At 46.0% G+C, this 16723-nt stretch overlaps 1 protein-coding gene across 3 annotated transcripts in view; it reads left to right on the top strand.

The window, feature by feature from the left end:
• YME1L1 (YME1 like 1 ATPase) overlaps positions 1-16723 on the top strand; it is a 1802807-nt gene that overhangs the window by 1282912 nt on the left and 503172 nt on the right. The gene's annotated exons all lie outside the window — the stretch shown is intronic.

Genomic DNA, 16723 nt, shown 5'->3' with positions numbered 1-16723 from the left:
AATTGGAAAAGTTTTGTTCAAGGACCTTTCATCCAAAGGCCTGGAGAGTGGACGCCCTTTCATTCAGTTGGACAGCATGGACAGTTTACGCATTCCCACCTCTGCCTCTTCTGCCCAAGGTGCTTTTGAAAGCAAGAACAGACAAACCGAGGATGATACTGATTGCTCCAGATTGGCCAAGGCAACACTGGTATCCACTCCTGAGGAGCCTAACACATACTCCTCCCTGGTCCCTGCCTCTAATGCCTCTTCTGCTGACTCAGCACAGCTACAAAACTCTTCACAGTCAGCTGAAAACACTCAATCTCGCTGCATGGAAAATTCCTTAACACCACAACAGACCCTACTCTCCAAGGAGGTGCAGGATGTCATTTTGGAGGCCAGAAGGCCATCTACTAGGAAAGCTTACTCCAAATTGGAAGCGGTTTTGCTCATGGAATGAGAAAAGAGGCCAGGACCCTAGAAAACTGAACTTGCCTCAGGTATTACAGTATCTAGCTGAGCTGCTGAACAGTGGACTTTCCTTCTCCTCCATAAAAATACATGCCTCAGCCATTTCTGCAGAATTCAACACGGATCCCCCTTTATTTTCTCACCCACTCTTACGACAGTTCCTCAGAGGGGCTAAGAATATAAGACCTCCAAGGAAGCAACCAATACCAGCCTGGGACCTTAATTACATACTAGAAAAATTAACATTGCCTCCTTTTGAACCAGCTGCCTCAACAGATTTGCAATATTTGTCCTGGAAAACAGCCTTCCTTCTGGCCATCACTTCAGCTCGTAGGGTCTCTGAATTACAGGCCCTCATGGCGGTGCAGCCTTTCCTCATTTTCCATCAGGACAGGGTTTCCCTTCGTACCAACCCATCATTTATGCCAAAAGTGGTATCCAGGGTAGCCTTAAATCAAGCTATACACCTGCCTACCTTTTATCCCAATCCTCAAAACAAAGGGGAAAGGCTGCTACACTCTTTAGACATCCATAGGCAGCTTCGTTATTACTTGGACAGAACAAAGTCCATCAGGAAATCAGAACAACTTTTTGTGTCCTATGCTGTAGGGGCTCAAGGGAAACCAGTTACTAAACAGACTATTTCCAAGTGGATTGGCCACTGCATACGGTTTTGTTATTCCCATCATGGGAAATCTGTTCCTACAGGTATCAGATCACACTCCACCAGGGCTACAGCTACCTCTACAGCCTTCCTCAGAGGAGTTCCTACCAAAGATATTTTGGAGGCAGCCACTTGGAGTTCTGTACATACCTTCACAAAACACTACCACCTGCCTTTATATTCCAGAACAAGAGCAGGCTTTGCCACTGCTGTTTTGCAGGGCATTCTGGCTCAACCCAGTTCCTCCTAGTACCTACCACCCTATGCATAGCTTTGGGACTCTACCCATCTGTGATTACTGCAGCTGTATGCACGATGAACATAGTACAGTTTTGTACCTACCATAAATGTAGATGTTAGAGTGCTAATACAGCTGCAGTACAGGTTTCCCTCCCTCCTTCCCCACTTGGTAAAGGCATGGGGCCTAACAACCTCTTCATACTACCTGACTGGGTTATCCTGCTATGTTTTATTTGCTTGCTTCCACTGATTTTGGTTTATATTGCATTGCTTGTATATGTAGATAAGCATTATTTATGTATTGCCTTCCTTTTGGGGGCACCTGACATCTGGGGCAAGAAAGACTGAAGAACATGGCGTCGGCTGTGTCTTATATACTCTGGCCTTCCTGACGTCAGAAGAGTAAGCGACGACAACCGACGCCGGACCAAGACTTTGGAATTCGGCCGACCGAGGGACTGCCTGATGGCTGAAAACCCATCTGTGATTACTGCAGCTGTATTAGCACTCGAACATCTACATTTATGGTAGGTACAAAACTGTACTTTACTGGGGGGAATAATTAGGAGACATGCCAGGCTGAGGACTTTGCCCCTGACGGATCATGTGAAGGCAGAGCTTCCAAATGCACCACTAGACAGGGATCTCCTCTTCATACTCTCAACTGAAAAGGAGATGTTCTTCATTCCACATTGCTGCAGTCCTAACTATTGGGTAGTCCGCTGTCCAGTCGGCCCGAATACCAAAGTATATGGCTGACGTCGGTCAGGGCGCATTAGACTGACGTCAGTACGTCAGGGTACTAATGCGCATGACCGACGTCATATCCTCAGTCTTTTTTGCCGCATGGTCCGATGCAGAAGCAATTTTGCGAGTGCAGGTTGGCGTTCTGAAAGTTTCTGAAGTCAGAGTTTCAGACCGAATCAAAGTTGGCTAAGTACCCGTTAGAATATTTTGTTTTTCTTGCCTCAGTATTTAACCGGATGTCAGAAAAAGTGAATAACTGTATTTCTTGTGGGAAACAGATACCTCATAGGGATTACCATACTTTGTGTATACCTTGTTTAGGGCCTGAGCACGGCGTTGTTGGATGCCGCTCTTGTGCTAGATTTAACAAACGCACTATTAAAAGAAGGTTAGACTGTGCCAGGTTAGTGTTTGGGAAGCGTTGTAATTATAAAATGCCGCCGGATGCTCCGGCCGCTTCGCTAAAAACGCAAAGATAAAGCAGCAAAGCCTAGGGTGGAGGAACCGACAGTCCCAGTCGTCGGTTCTTTGGAAGGCTCAGTGGAGCCGGAGGTTTTGCCAGGTGTCTCTTTGGAGTCTCAGGGAGAGACTTTACTGTTACAGGATGTATCCTCTCAGGAAGTAGGCCAGGCTGAGGGGGCTTCTCAGGTGGCTGTTCTTCCCTCTCTTCCTAAGGTGGTTAGAGCCTCCCCTTCAGTTTCCAAGGCTTCTTTGAGGGGCAGGCCAAGTTTAGCTTCTGTGGGGGTTTCTCCTAGTGCTTCAGGATCTTTGCCTAAGAAACATATGCTTAAAATGGCAGAGGATTTGATTACTATGATTAGGGTTCTATGCCCCTCCTGATAAGAGGCCTAGGGTGGAACCTGAGTTTGAGAGTTTTGAGCAATGCTCGAGGCTTCGAGTCTTCGGCTGAAGACTTGCAGGAGTACCCTCCTTATTCTGATTCTGATGTGGATGATTCTACTCCTTCTGCTTCTCCTCCTGAGGATTTTTCTTTTTCAGAGACTCTGCATTCCATGAGGGAGCATTTTAAATGGGAAGGTCAAGATTTCTCTGATTCCAGGAAAAGGCTTAGGGAATTCTTGTTTTACCCCAGCATAGGCCTTTAGCTATACCTCCTGTTTTGAATGTGGTGGAAGATGTGTTTGCAGAGGCTTCCCTGAATCCTGATTCTTTGCCTCCTGCCCCAGTTAAACCGGATAGGTATTATAGGGTGCCTGAAGCTCATAAGTATCTTTTAAGAGTCCTAGGGCAGACCCAGAAACTGTCTCTCAGGGGCCTAAAGGTGTGAAGGCCTCAGTTGTTAAAAATCCTGTCCCTCCTGATAAAGAGGCAAGGGCTTTGGATAGATGGGGAAAGAAAGTGTATACTTCTTCCACTTTAGCCATGAGGGCGTTGAATTGTCAGTTTCACATGTTAAAATATCAGAATTATCTTCTTTCACAGCTGAAATCTAAGGTGGATGCTCTGGCTGAAGGTATTGAGTGTAAAGAGTTGCAGGATTTAGTTCATGTGTCTGAACAGGTGGGTAAACATTCCTTGCAGTGTGGTTTTGATGCTGTGCAGGCCTCCTCCAGGGTGGCTGCCACTGGTTCTGTTCTTCGTAGGCACGCCTGGCTGAGAGATCAGAATTTAGCTGAGCATGTTAAGACAAGGATTTTGGATGCTCCTTTACAGTCTGATGTGTTGTTTGGTTCGCCTGTGGAAGCAGTTTTGAAGAAAATGGAGGACAAGGCTAAGTCTATGCAAACTGTTAAAGATTTTTGCAGGTGCAGCCTCCAAGTTTAGTAGAAATTGGCCTACTAAGGGATGGACTTATCCTGCTTATGATTCCCAGTCTAGGGGTAGGTCTAGACATGGTAGGGGCAGAGCTCAGGGTTCTTTTAGGCCTAGGACAGGGAGTTCCCCTGCTCAGACTTCTGGTGAGGGCAGGGGTCAGTCCTTTCGTAAGCAGACCCAATGACCTGCCTTTTCCGCTGCCAGTACGTTCTCGCCTGGCAGCACCTTTGGGAGGAAGGCTGTCTCTTTTCAAAGAAAATTGGGATTTAATTACCCAAGACAGATGGGTTCTGGATATTGTTCACCACGGTTACAGGTTTTATTTCCATACCTTGCCTCCTTTCAAAGGCATGCCAGACATTCCTCCTCTTCAAAGAACAGAGGCTCACAAGCAAATTTCTCTGTTGCTCCAAATAGGGTCCATTCAGTCAGTTCCTGTGCCGGAAGGGGGCCTAGGATTTTATTCTCGCCTGTTCCTAGTACCAAAGAAGGGGAACACGTGGAGACCAATTCTGGATTTATCTATCCTCAACACTTATCTGGACATTCCCAAGTTCAAAATGTTGACGTTACAACAGCTTTTACCTCTGCTGGGCAAAGATCACTGGATGGTAACTTTAGATCTCAAGGAAGCTTACCTTCATGTGCCAATAAGACTAAGTTGCAGGAAGTATCTGCGTTTTCGAGCTGGGAATTCTCATTATCAGTTCTCTGCATTGCCCTTTGGCTTATCTACTGCACCCAGAGTATTCACAAAGGTTCTGGCTCCAGTGATAGCTTACTTCAGGCTAAAAGGAATCCAAATCTATCCTTACTTGGACGACTGCCTGATTCTGGCTCAAGAAAAAGAAGATCTTCTACAGCATCTGGAATATGTCATAGCAGTGCTAAGATGCCTAGGGTATTCTGTGAACGAAATAAAGTCCAGTCTAGTACCCTCTCAAGACATTTGCTTTCTGGGTGTGAGACTGAATACAGCAGCCCAGATGGCCTTTTTAACCCCGGACAAACAAAAGAATCTTTCCAGTTACTTCCATCATCTATCTCTTCAGTCCGGGCTGACTGCAAGGACAGTCCTTCAAGCCTTAGGGTTCATGGCATCTTGTATTCTGGTGCTTCCCAATGCCAAACTGCATATGAGGAAGCTACAATGGTATCTCAAAATCTGTGGACACAGCACTGCCAGGATTTGGACACTGTCATTCAAATAATACCTTGCATTCAAAAGGAATTTTTGTGGTGGGCTCAGGAATGTCACCTAAACAAGGGACTCTCTGTGACCCGGCCAGAGGCAAGTCAGATTCTAACGACAGATGCCTCAGGTATTGCTTGGGGAGCTCATCTAAATGGAAAGTGGATACAAGACAAGTGGCCTGCCAGACTACAGCATCTACATATCAACATGAAAGAGATGTTAGCAGTTCAGTTTGCATTAATTGCTTTCAAGGAGTTACTTCTTCCAGGGCAGGTGTTGATTCTAACAGACAACACAACTGTCATGTGGTACATCAACAAACAAGGCGGAACACATTCTTACCCATTGTGCAGACAAGCAATGATTTTATGGGAGACTGCGCTCAGTCTGCAACTAACTCTTCAGGCAAGGTTTCTGCCGGGAGCACAGAACTCCTTAGCAGATGTATTAAGCAGACAAATCATGGATCCCCACGAGTGGAAACTGGATCTTCATGTATTTCAAGAATTGACAGTGTCATGGGGAACTCCAGACATAGATCTGTTCGCTTCTCCACTAAACCACCAGCTGCCAAAGTTTTGCACGAAAGGATTTCATCACACAGCTTGGAAAGTGGATGCTCTTTCTTTCAGTTGGAAAAATCTTCATGTGTATGCCTTTCCACCTCTGCCTCTTCTTCCAAAGGTGCTTCTAAAGGTCAGACAAGACAAGCCAAGGATGATTTTAATAGCTCCAGATTGGCCTCGGCAGCACTGGTACCCATTACTGAGGAGTCTGGTAAGGAAGCCTCCTTGGCCTTTACCCTTGATTCCACACCTGTTGTCTCAGAGGGACGGTCATCTGCTCAATGTCAAGCTTCACTCTCTACATCTAACAGCCTGGCATATTCTGTTTTGAAAGACAGCAGGTCTCAGCTTCCTCAACAAGTTTTAAATGTGATTATGGAAGCCAGAAGACCTAGTACAAGGAAAGTGTACGCAGAAAAATGGAAGAGATTTTTGTTTTGGAGTGCAGCAAACGATTTGGAGATTACTGAGCCAAATTTGAGTGTGGCTCTTCAATATCTTACTGAGTTACTGGACAAAGGTTTGTCTTTCTCTTCCATTAAGATTCATGCTGCAGCAATTTCAGCTCACTATGATGGTGACCCACCATTGTTTTCGCATCCTTTGTTCAAGCAATTTCTTAGAGGGGCAAAGAATATAAGACCCCACGTGAGCTCCTACTCCTGCTTGGGATCTCAATTTTGTGTTGGAGAAACTTACTCTACAACCTTTTGAGCCTGCGGCTACTGCTGAATTGAAATACTTGTCATGGAAGACTGCTTTTTTGTTGGCCATTACTTCTGCAAGAAGGGTTTCTGAGTTGCAGGCCCTTATGGCAGTGGAGCCTTTTTGATTTTTCATAAGGATAGGGTATCTTTACGCACTAATCCTTCCTTTATGCCTAAGGTGGTTTCTAGTGTGGCTTTAAACCAAACTATTCATTTGCCTACCTTTTATGCAGATCCCCAAAATAAAGGGGAAAAGATTTTGCACACTTTAGATGTACACAGGCTATTGCGTTATTATTTGAGCAGGACTAAGGATTTTAGGCAGTCTCAGCAGTTGTTTGTTTCTTTTGCTTTGAGTTCAAAGGGCAAGCCTGTGTCAAAACAAACTATTTCTAGGTGGATTGGGTGTTGCATTACTTTTGTTATTCCCATCATGGCAAGGAGATTCCAGCTGGGATTAGGCCTCATTCCACTAGGGCTACTGCCACTTCCACAGCATTTCTAAGGGGGTGGCAACTAAGGATATTTTGGAGGCAGCTACTTGGAGTTCAGTGCATACTTTCTCTAAGCATTATCACCTTCCTCTCTACTCTAAGTCTAGGGCTGGTTTTGCCACAGCTATTTTGCAAGGCATGTTGTCAGTTCCTGCTTCCTTATGATTTGCCAGCCTCCCTTACCTCTGCTTTGGGATTCTACCCAATAGTTAGGACTGCAGCAATGTGGAATGAAGAACATAGTACAGTTTTGTACCTACCATAAATGTAGATGTTCGAGGATCCACATTGCTGCAGTCCAATTTACCCTCCCTCCTTCCCTCTGTGTTTAGGGGTGGTTGTGTAGGTGAGGTTATATGCTCCTGATTTTGTATATATTGTGTGTATATTTTTGGTGCAGGTATTTTGGGAGTTTTTGGTTTTTGGCCTTATCTTTTCAGGGTCTTCTGACATCTGGGGCAAGAAAAGACTGAGGATATGACGTCGGTCATGCGCATTAGTACCCTGACGTACTGACGTCAGTCTAATGCGCCCTGACCGACGTCAGCCATATACTTTGGTATTCGGGCCGACTGGACAGCGGACTACCCAATAGTTAGGACTGCAGCAATGTGGATCCTCGAACATCTACATTTATGGTAGGTACAAAACTGTACTTTTTATTGTGTAGAAAAGAGAGAGAAAGTCATGGAGTCTGTAAACAGCTCTTTCATTTCCAGCCTCCATAGTATAGCAGGAATTGGTCTTTCAAAGCTGTTATTTTGCATCTCAAGTAAGACCATAGGAAATCCCACAAATGAATGTGTGCTGAAAAAAAAAGTGTTAAGCAGAACAAAAGAATAAATCTATTGACCCTAAGGGCCATGTCATCCCTACGAAACAGCTGTAACTCAAATCAGGCTCATATCTCTCCTCCTCTAGTACCCCCTCACAGCCCCATCTCTCCTCCTCACACATCTACCCTACCTATAAAATGTGGTTTCTTGGGTCTCACTGTGAAGAAATGCAAGGCCATCAGCCAGGACCAGTGGGTCCTCACCATCCTGTAACAGGAATACAAACTTCATTTCCTAAGCAGACCCAAATTCTCAAGAATTCCCCCTATTCCTGAAGAACAGTGTCTTTTGGTCCCAGTTTTTTAAAGGACTTTAGCTTAAGGGGCTGTAGAAAGGGTACCAAAAGGGAAAGTGATGACAGGATTTTACTCCAGACTGTTTCTTTTGCCAAGAAGAAGAGGGCAGTTGGAGGTCAGTTCTAGAGCGAACGCTTAAAATTATCACAATACAGAATGTTTACTCTGCAGGGTTTTCTGCCTCCTGTTTTCCCACAGATCTTCCTTGTCACCTTGTATCTAAAGGATGTCTACCTTCACATTCCCATGGCAAAGGTGCACAGAGTCATAGCAAGGGGAGCACATTACAGATTGACCTTGCATTTTGGCTTGTTTGCTGTTACTTTGGGTGTTTTCAACTTGTCTCTCTCCAGTGGTTACTCACTACAGGACTAAGGGCATTCATATATACCCTTACTTGGATGACTGGCAGATACAGTCTGTCTACAGGAAAGTCAGAACACTGTGGTTGATGACCCTAGCATGTTTCAGAGACCTATACCTATTTCTAAATCTGCCAAGTTTGGTTCCTGGGAGCATTAAAACGCAGGTTTACCAGCAGAGAGCCTTTATTCCCCAGGACACAGTACATTCATTGCCCAGTTACATCCAGTCTGTTTCAGAACAGTGCACCATCACAGAAAGACAATTCTTGATAGTCCTGGGGTGCATGGCTTTCTTTGTACTGATGATCACTCTAGCAAGATAGCATATGATAAAGCTACAGTGCTATCTCAAGAACAGATGGTATCCATACATGCAGTCTGTAGAGTATCCAGTTTCTCTGTTAGCTTGCATAAGGAAATAACTATAATGGTGGATACACCAGGTACACCTAAAATCAGGGATTGTACCTTTCAGAGTGCCCCAGGAGACTCAAAATATCACCACAGACTCCTCTGACATAGCGTGGGGAGTACTCCGAGAACATGATTAATTCACGATTCATGGGACAAGAACTTCAGATCAGTGATCATTGCAGTAATACTGACCCTGAGAATTCTCAAGTCTCTCAATTAAGAGGATCCTGAATGTCATCATAGACAATATCACAATTGTGAGGTAAATTAGCAAACAAGGAGAATACCCATTCCTGCCTATTGTGCAAGTTAGCAGTACAGTCTGGGGAGATTACCCAGGAGTCGGTCTATATCCTGAGGGCCAATTACATCCCATCTGAAAAGAATGTCTTGGCAGACAGGCCAAGCAGAGCACAAACAGATCCACACAAATACATGTTAAACAAAGATGCATTGCTAAACTTGGCACATAGGGTGGGGTATGCCAGAAGTTGACCTTTTTTCTTCTCTAGACAGTAGACATCTGAGGAAAGCTTGTACCAAATAACAGTCCTAGGGGGATGGGCATTGGATGCCTTATCCATTCCTAAGGCAGGTCTGTTTTTATGTACTTTTCCTATGATATTCTTGATCCTACAGTATGTTACAGAAAGTAAAGGAGGAAATCCGAAAATGTTCTCTCTCTTTTGATCAGTGCAGCATTGTTTCTTCATTTTGCTAAACGTGGCAAGGACAAAGCCTCAGACTGCTGATTCGTCATTGACTCATCTTAACCCAAAACAATGGTCTGTACTGCACCCAAACCTGAGGATATTAAAGCTATTTGTGTGGCTTATTTAGCACCGATTCCATTTAGATGCATCTTCTCAGAAGATGTTCTAAGTATTATGGTGGATGCTAAGAAATCTAATCCAAGGAATGCCTACCTAGCAAAATGAAAGATAGTCTTCCTCTGTTGCTTTAGTAGAGACTGGGGCCCAATTCTGACACCATTACCTGTGGACCTCTCCCACTTATCAGACGTCTACAGAATGGGATTGTCTTGTTAACTGTGTGAATGTACATAATGTCATCCATTCCAGTTTGCCTGGCTTTTGATTCCTGCCAATCTACTCACATCTTCCACCTGTGCAGCTCTCGGAGGAAATGTTGCAGTGTAAACCACAAGAAGAGGCCTTATATCTCCATGGGACCTCAACTACGTCTCGGAAAACCACACATTGGCAGTCTTTGAATCAGCTCTTTCCATTCCTCTCAGATTCCTTTTAATGAAGACTGCCTTTTTGGTGGCTGTTACCTCTGCTGGAAAAATTTTAGAGCTGCAGGCTCTCTTGCATTTTTAAAGAGCCTTTATTTTTTTATTTATTTTAGCCCAGACAGTCTTAACGCTATGAAAAAAAAAAGCTTCTGTGCCTAAAGTGGTAACAGCACTCTCCTTAAACCAAGCCATTCACATCATGATCTTCTTTCCAAATCCCCAGAACAAGTGAAAAAGATGCTACAATTTCAGTTGCCTAGGTACATTCTAAGAATGACCTTGGGTAGGACCAGCTGTTTGTCTCATTTGCAAAGGTCAGGGAGGAGAAGCCAGTGATCAGGCAGACCTTATCTAAATGACTAGCCACTGTATTTGTTATTCTTTCTCCTTTTATGGCAAAACTTGCTTGTCATTGTCAAGACCCATTCCTTTGTGTACACTGCAGCCACCACAGCCTTCCTAAGGGTTGCAGGCACCAGACAGTTTTGGATACAACTACCTGATCTGTTTATACTTTTTCTAAACATTGTTGAGTAATGCATTTTCGGCTGTGACAGTGTTTGCTACTTTCATCTTTCAAGCACTGCTATACTCGCAACCTTGTCCACTGTGGAAGTCTTCCCAGATGTCATGACGTAATTGTGGATATTGGAGTATATTCACTGCTACTCTCCTTATTTCTCCCATCATTCCGTCTTGCCATACCTGTTTGAGCATCTTGGGGTGGGGCTTTACCCTTGTCATGTTACATCACACCTTCCCTCTACCCCATGCCAAGCAGCAGTCTTCCTCTGGTTTCACCTAGGACCTGGAGAAGTGGATTAGTGCTTGTGGTTGAGTCACTGCTTTCTGCAGATGACTCCCATCTCCAAGGCCCTCCTGCTCAGTCCATTTGTGCTCTGAAGTATTGGCACAAGCTTCATGGTTCACACGTCAAGAAAGCTCTGAAGGTAGTGTAAGCTGATGCTTCTCTTGTGCCACCAATGTCCTGAAGCTTTTACAGAGTGTATTACTGCTTGTTCTCTGTGTGACAACTTATCTGTAATTTTTATGCGTCAGACTAATATCTATTTGATGGGGATTCTGACAGGATTTCAGTGTGTTGCTTATGCATTACATTGTATATAAGGGACTGTGTATATGTATGAAAGTGCAAGTGTGCTTCTTGTGACATCCTAGTGAAAAGGAGTTGGCTGAAGCCAGAAGTATGGTAGAAGTGTGGAAGTCGGACTGGCCATTGGGTTCCCTGCAGTAAGGAGTCTCAAAGGTCATGAAGCAGTAATGAGTATACTTAAACATCTTCAATTTTGGTAAGTTAACATGATTGTACTTTTTCCCTCACTGGAATTTGATTATAGAGTGTATACTAAATTGTTGCTGGGAATTAAGCCTTGCATTTCTTTCCTCAGTTCCCTGCTTCACTTTTCTAGGGCATGCTGATGTATAAAATTCTAAACATTACATTTTCCCCAAATAGTATGGTAGTTGAGAGGTTTGATACTCAGTTTGATGAGAATAGTGGTGCAAATCCCTTGGATGGCTGCGGTGGTGCAGCGGTTAGCATTGCCGCCTCACAGCAAGAGGTTCTCCAGTTCGATTCTCGGCTGGGGTGCTTTCTATGCGGACTGCATGTCCTCCCTGTGGTCGCATGGGATTCCTCCGGGTGCTCCGGTTTCCTCCTACATCCCAAAGACATGCAGTAGGTGGATTGGATACTCTAAATTGGCCCTAGGTGTGAGTGGGTGCATGTGTGTGCCTTCTGTGGAAGGTTGGGCACCAGGCTGGCAACTCGACACCGTAAAAAACTCCACTGCCAGTCATGAGCGGACAGATGTTCCTCTGTGGCGACCCCTAACTGGAAAAAGCCGAAAGAAGAAGTGATGCGAATCCCCTTCTCCTAGAAATAGCCGTTTCTGTCTGCTTATTTGATTGCCCGAACATTTTGAATGAGATATAGTGAAAATTACCTCTACTAATGGAATGATCTTATCAGTTTTTCGAAGTGAAACTGGTTGATCTAGTTGAGAGCATTTAATTGAATGATTGACTAGCCTCTGATAGTCTTCATAGATGGTTCAGGTGTATTGAAAGATCTTATAGTGTATTGGAGAAGTACGAGAAGTTCTTCCTACACTCCTGACCTAGATTAACTTGACATTGAAGCAGTAAAGATTTAAAAAGTATGTTGGACAATTTTAAATTGCTGATGACTCTATACTTTGCGACACCTTTGCCAAGAAAATACATTAGTGGTAATCTATCAGTGTTTTACATCATGTTATGTTTATGATGAATTAAGACATGTAAATGAACCTTTAGATCTGAAGAAGTTTTCTTCATTTGGTCTTCAACCTGTGGGTTCCCAGATCCGACTCGGCCGGATATCCAGCATCTGATCCAAGCTCAAAGCTCCAACCCTTACCCATAACACTCCAGTCTCTTCCTCCCCCAGATCTTGTTTGCCACACTATGTCCGCATCATGATCAGTGCTCTCTGCTGTAAAAGTTGTTGTAAGTGCTTGTTTTGGTGAAAATTTTTCTCTTTTCTTCTCTCTCCTGCTGCGCTTTGCGCTTTGTCAGTTTGCAATTATAAATAAATAAATCTGTATATCTTTCTTCTTATGTGTGTGGACTGTGTGACTGAGAGTGCCCTGGGCCTTAGGTTGCGACAGTTTCCAAAGCTCCCAAACCCAGCTTCAGAAAATGTAGTGTGTGTGGCCATAAGCTCTCCCCAGCCGATGGCCACACTCAGTGTGTGTAGTTTGTTTTGGGGCAGCCCATCTTCAAACCTCCTGTTCCATCTGTGCTGGGTTTAAATCCTGGGCACTCATAGACAGGAGGAATAAACTTAAGGCCCTTCTTCCCTCTTCATCCTCTTGGACTCAAGACCCTGCCATCCTGGCTTCTGCCCTTGCCTCCTCCCTGACCTTTGGGACTCAAACTCTCACTAAGAGGACCAGGTATGAAGACAAATCTTCCAAGAGGGATAGGCCAAAGACATGCTCCCCAGATTGCATGGCTTTGGCCGGCCCACCACCTAAAGTTAGGTTTGCTTTGAGGCCGGAGTCTCTCTGTGTCCGTTCCCCTCAGTTCTATCTGGAGTCAAAGGAGCTCCGGACCCGGTCACCGGCTCAGGCTTCTCCTCACCACCCCTCCAGGCCAGTGTCATTTGCCTCTTCCTCCCGTAACCTTAACGAAGTGGAGATGGATAGGATAATGCAAAAGTTCATCCACACCCAGATACAGATGGGAGTCTTGCCTGGCCCCTCTCCCTTTGGAAGAAGGAGAATGCAGCCCTTTTTCACCCCTATTACTCCTTCTTCAATCCGACCTCCGGTTTTGGAGCCCTTGTTTTCGAGGATATTCGGCGTTGAGGGGCCAGTGCCAATGGTACCTTGTACCTCAACGCCGACCATGAGCAGGTCGGATCCGACAGGCTCTCAGAGCCATAGCCTCTGCGTCAGATCCGAGGGGTTGGTGTCAGCTCCTTTTGTGTCTGAGCGGATCTCAGCACTTGGATGTTCGGCTCTGACTCCCCGTCCAGTCAGAGGGTGACTACTGCTCCTGTTGTCCTTTCTGAGAATGTCCGTTACGCTTCGGCTTTTGATGTGGTGGAGATGGTTCTCTCGATGTCTGAGACCCTTGACTATCTCATCTTCGGATTCCGTCCCAGCTCCCTCTGTTTCTGGTGTGGATCTGTCCATTCTGTCATCTCAGCGACAGCTTGCCGCCTCTTTGCCTCAGGACGCCCCCTGTTGGGAACAGCAAGTCATTGGCGAGTCCTCCTCAGAGATCCCCACTGAGGAGGTCCCTCGCAAACATACGTGCAAAAGGAGGCACTTAGACTCCACACTAGAGTCTCTCACCAAAGACACCGATTTGGAGGAAGGAGAAGGTTCCCCCCGGTCACCCTCCGTGGATGTCTTCTTCGGAGACATCATGGAACTCCTTTGCCAGTGAGGGGGTTGATCTGCCCAAAAACCTACCTCAGACAAATCGGTGTTCCTTGAGGCATTTGGTGCAGGACAGTCTACTTCCTGGGTGTCTCCTCCCACAGACCCCTTAGTGGATCTGATTACATCTCTGGCATGGAAGGAACTGGACATGGTAGAGCCCATTCCCAAACTCCTGGACAAGGTTTTGAGCCCCCCTTCAGATGTATCTTACTGGCATAAGGGATCCATGGTTGATGCCATGGTGGTGGTGGCTGCCACTAGGAAGGAGCTTGCTCAGGAGAGCTTCTACGGTCCACCCTCCTGACCAAGAGTCAAGGACTATAGACCATTTCGAGAAGTGGGTATATGCTTCAGCGACCTTCTCTATACAGGAGTTGAATTGCATGGTGCATGTAATTCGGCTGCAGCATGACCTGGTGAAAAAGATCGCTGAGTCAACCCCCAGGGTCCATGTCGGTGGAGGACAAGGTGTTTTCCGCTCATATGACCACCCTAAATTCAGTTGCGAATACCTCTATGCATCTCCTATGCCATGCAACTGAGGAAGCCGCTAGAGCTGCCTGTACAGGCATTGCCATCAGGAAACATGCCTGGCTCTAGCTCTGTCAGTTTTTGGAACCCTTTAAGGCATCATTAACCAGTGCCCCATACGATAGTTCCTCCCTTTTTGGGAAGTCAGTACATGACACATTAATTCAGAGTTAGAAGGATGGAAAGACTCTGCCTTTGGGATCCGCTTTTCGGCCCCTCAACAATCCTTCTCTAGGAATCAGCGAGGGACCAAGAATATGCGGTTCCGGAAATCTCAGAGTTTTCCCCGGGACATTCAGGACTCGCCTTCCCCCAGGGGCAGAGGGGGGATTTGATAGACACCGCCCGAGAGGCAGAGGGAGTCCGAGAAATTGTAGGTCTCGAGAACCTTTCTCTGACAGGCCCGCCCAGCAACCCTGATGGGCTGCCCGGCTGCTCATCTCTGGAGGCAGTCGGGGGCCGTCTTTCACTACACCTAACGGAGTAGGAATCCATCACATAATATCGTTGGGTGTTGCAAATTATATCCAAAGGCTATTCATTCCCCTTTCTAGAGCCACCTTCACCCCCCAAACACCTTCTGAATGTCCCACCGACACACAGAGAGGACGCAGCACTGGAAATCACAAAGCTGCAAGCAAAATGAGTCATCCAACCCATCCCCTCAGACCACTCTGGATCGGGCATTTATTCCTGGTTCTTATTGGTGCCAAAGAAAACGGGGGACCTAAGACCTATTTTGGATCTCTCCTCCTTGAACCTGTCAGTGGTCAGGATGAAGTTCCAGATGGTCAACCTTCAGTCTATCCTGCCATTCTTGCAGGAGAACGATTGGATGTGCTCGACTGACCTCCAGGATGCATACTATCACATCAAAATGAACAGGTGCTCTCGGAGGTTTCTCCGCTTCCAGCTAGGAGCCGATCATTACCAGTTCAGAGTGCTTCCCCTTGGTCTCACCATAGGCCCCGAAGTGTCTACCAAAGTGATGTCAGTAGTAGCGACTCTCCTGAGACTCCAGGGTATACAGGTATTCCCCTACCTGGACAATTGACTCCTCGCTGCCCCTACCAGGCATCAACTTTGTCAAGTGAGGGATTCTTTTCTTCTCATAGCCCAGAGGTTAGGCATTGCCATCAATCCCAACAGATCATCTCTGGCCCCAGTCTAAACATTAGACTTCATTGGGGTGCATTTAGACACAATTCAAACCAAACATTTTCTTACTCCAGACAGGATAACGCAGTCTGAAGCTACATGTTCTTTGCATTCTTCAAACTCAGTTCCAGATAGCGGAGATAGTATTAGGGGCGCTGGGGTCCATGGCGGCCACAATCAGTGTCTTACACTTAGCACACTTTCACGTGTGGATTCTTCAGTGGACCCTTGCATACAATGGTCCTGGTTAGATTTTCCGTTGACTCACCCTGTCTGATTCTCTCGTGTGCATTGACTCCCTTCTGTGGTGGATTCATTCCTCAGACCTTGTTCGGAGTCATCCCTTTCTTCCACCTTTCCCCATGGCCACGGTGACTAGGATGCCTCCCAACTAGGGTTGGGGGGCACTGCTTGGGAAGAACAGTTCAAGGTACGTGGTCCCCCTACAAGACCAGATTGCATATCAATGTCCTGGAGATGAGGGCGGTGCTTCTAGCATTACAGGCTCTCCATGCCCATCTTCCCTCAGGAACAATTGCTATCTAGACGGTCAATATGTCAATGGTCTGGTACATCAGCAAGCAGGGGGGAACCAGATCTTATCCCCTATGTCGCGAGGCTGTGAGAGTATGGGAGTGGGTGATTTCCACCGGCCATTTTCTGGTGGCTATGCACATCCTGGGGAGGACCAACATTCTAGTGGACAGGCTCAACAGATCTGTTTTGATGCCTTACGAGTGGTATCTGAATCCTTCAGTAGCAGAAAGGATCTTTCACAAATGGGGTCAGCCTTGCTGTGATCTCTTCACTTCTCCTTCCAATGTGAAATGCAGCAGGTTCTTTGCTCTGAACCCCCCTCCAGAGGAAGCACCCAGGGACGCTTTGATTCATGCTTGGCCCCAGGATTTTCTGTATGCTTATCCTCCTCTTCCCTTAATTCCAAAATTCCTTCAGAAAGCTCGCAGGCTCGGGAGCCTAGTAATCCTCATTGCCCCATTCTGGCCTCACCAAGTATGGTTGCCCTCTCTGTGGTCTCATCTGGTGGCTCCACTATGGACATTGGATCC

This window comes from Protopterus annectens, chromosome 3.part0 (assembly GCF_019279795.1).
Source record: "Protopterus annectens isolate FY-2018-M chromosome 3.part0, PAN1.0, whole genome shotgun sequence".
Lineage (NCBI taxonomy): Eukaryota > Metazoa > Chordata > Ceratodontiformes > Protopteridae > Protopterus > Protopterus annectens.
The sequence above is the reverse complement of the archived record's forward strand: the minus strand, read 5'-3'. Positions and strand labels throughout refer to the sequence as shown.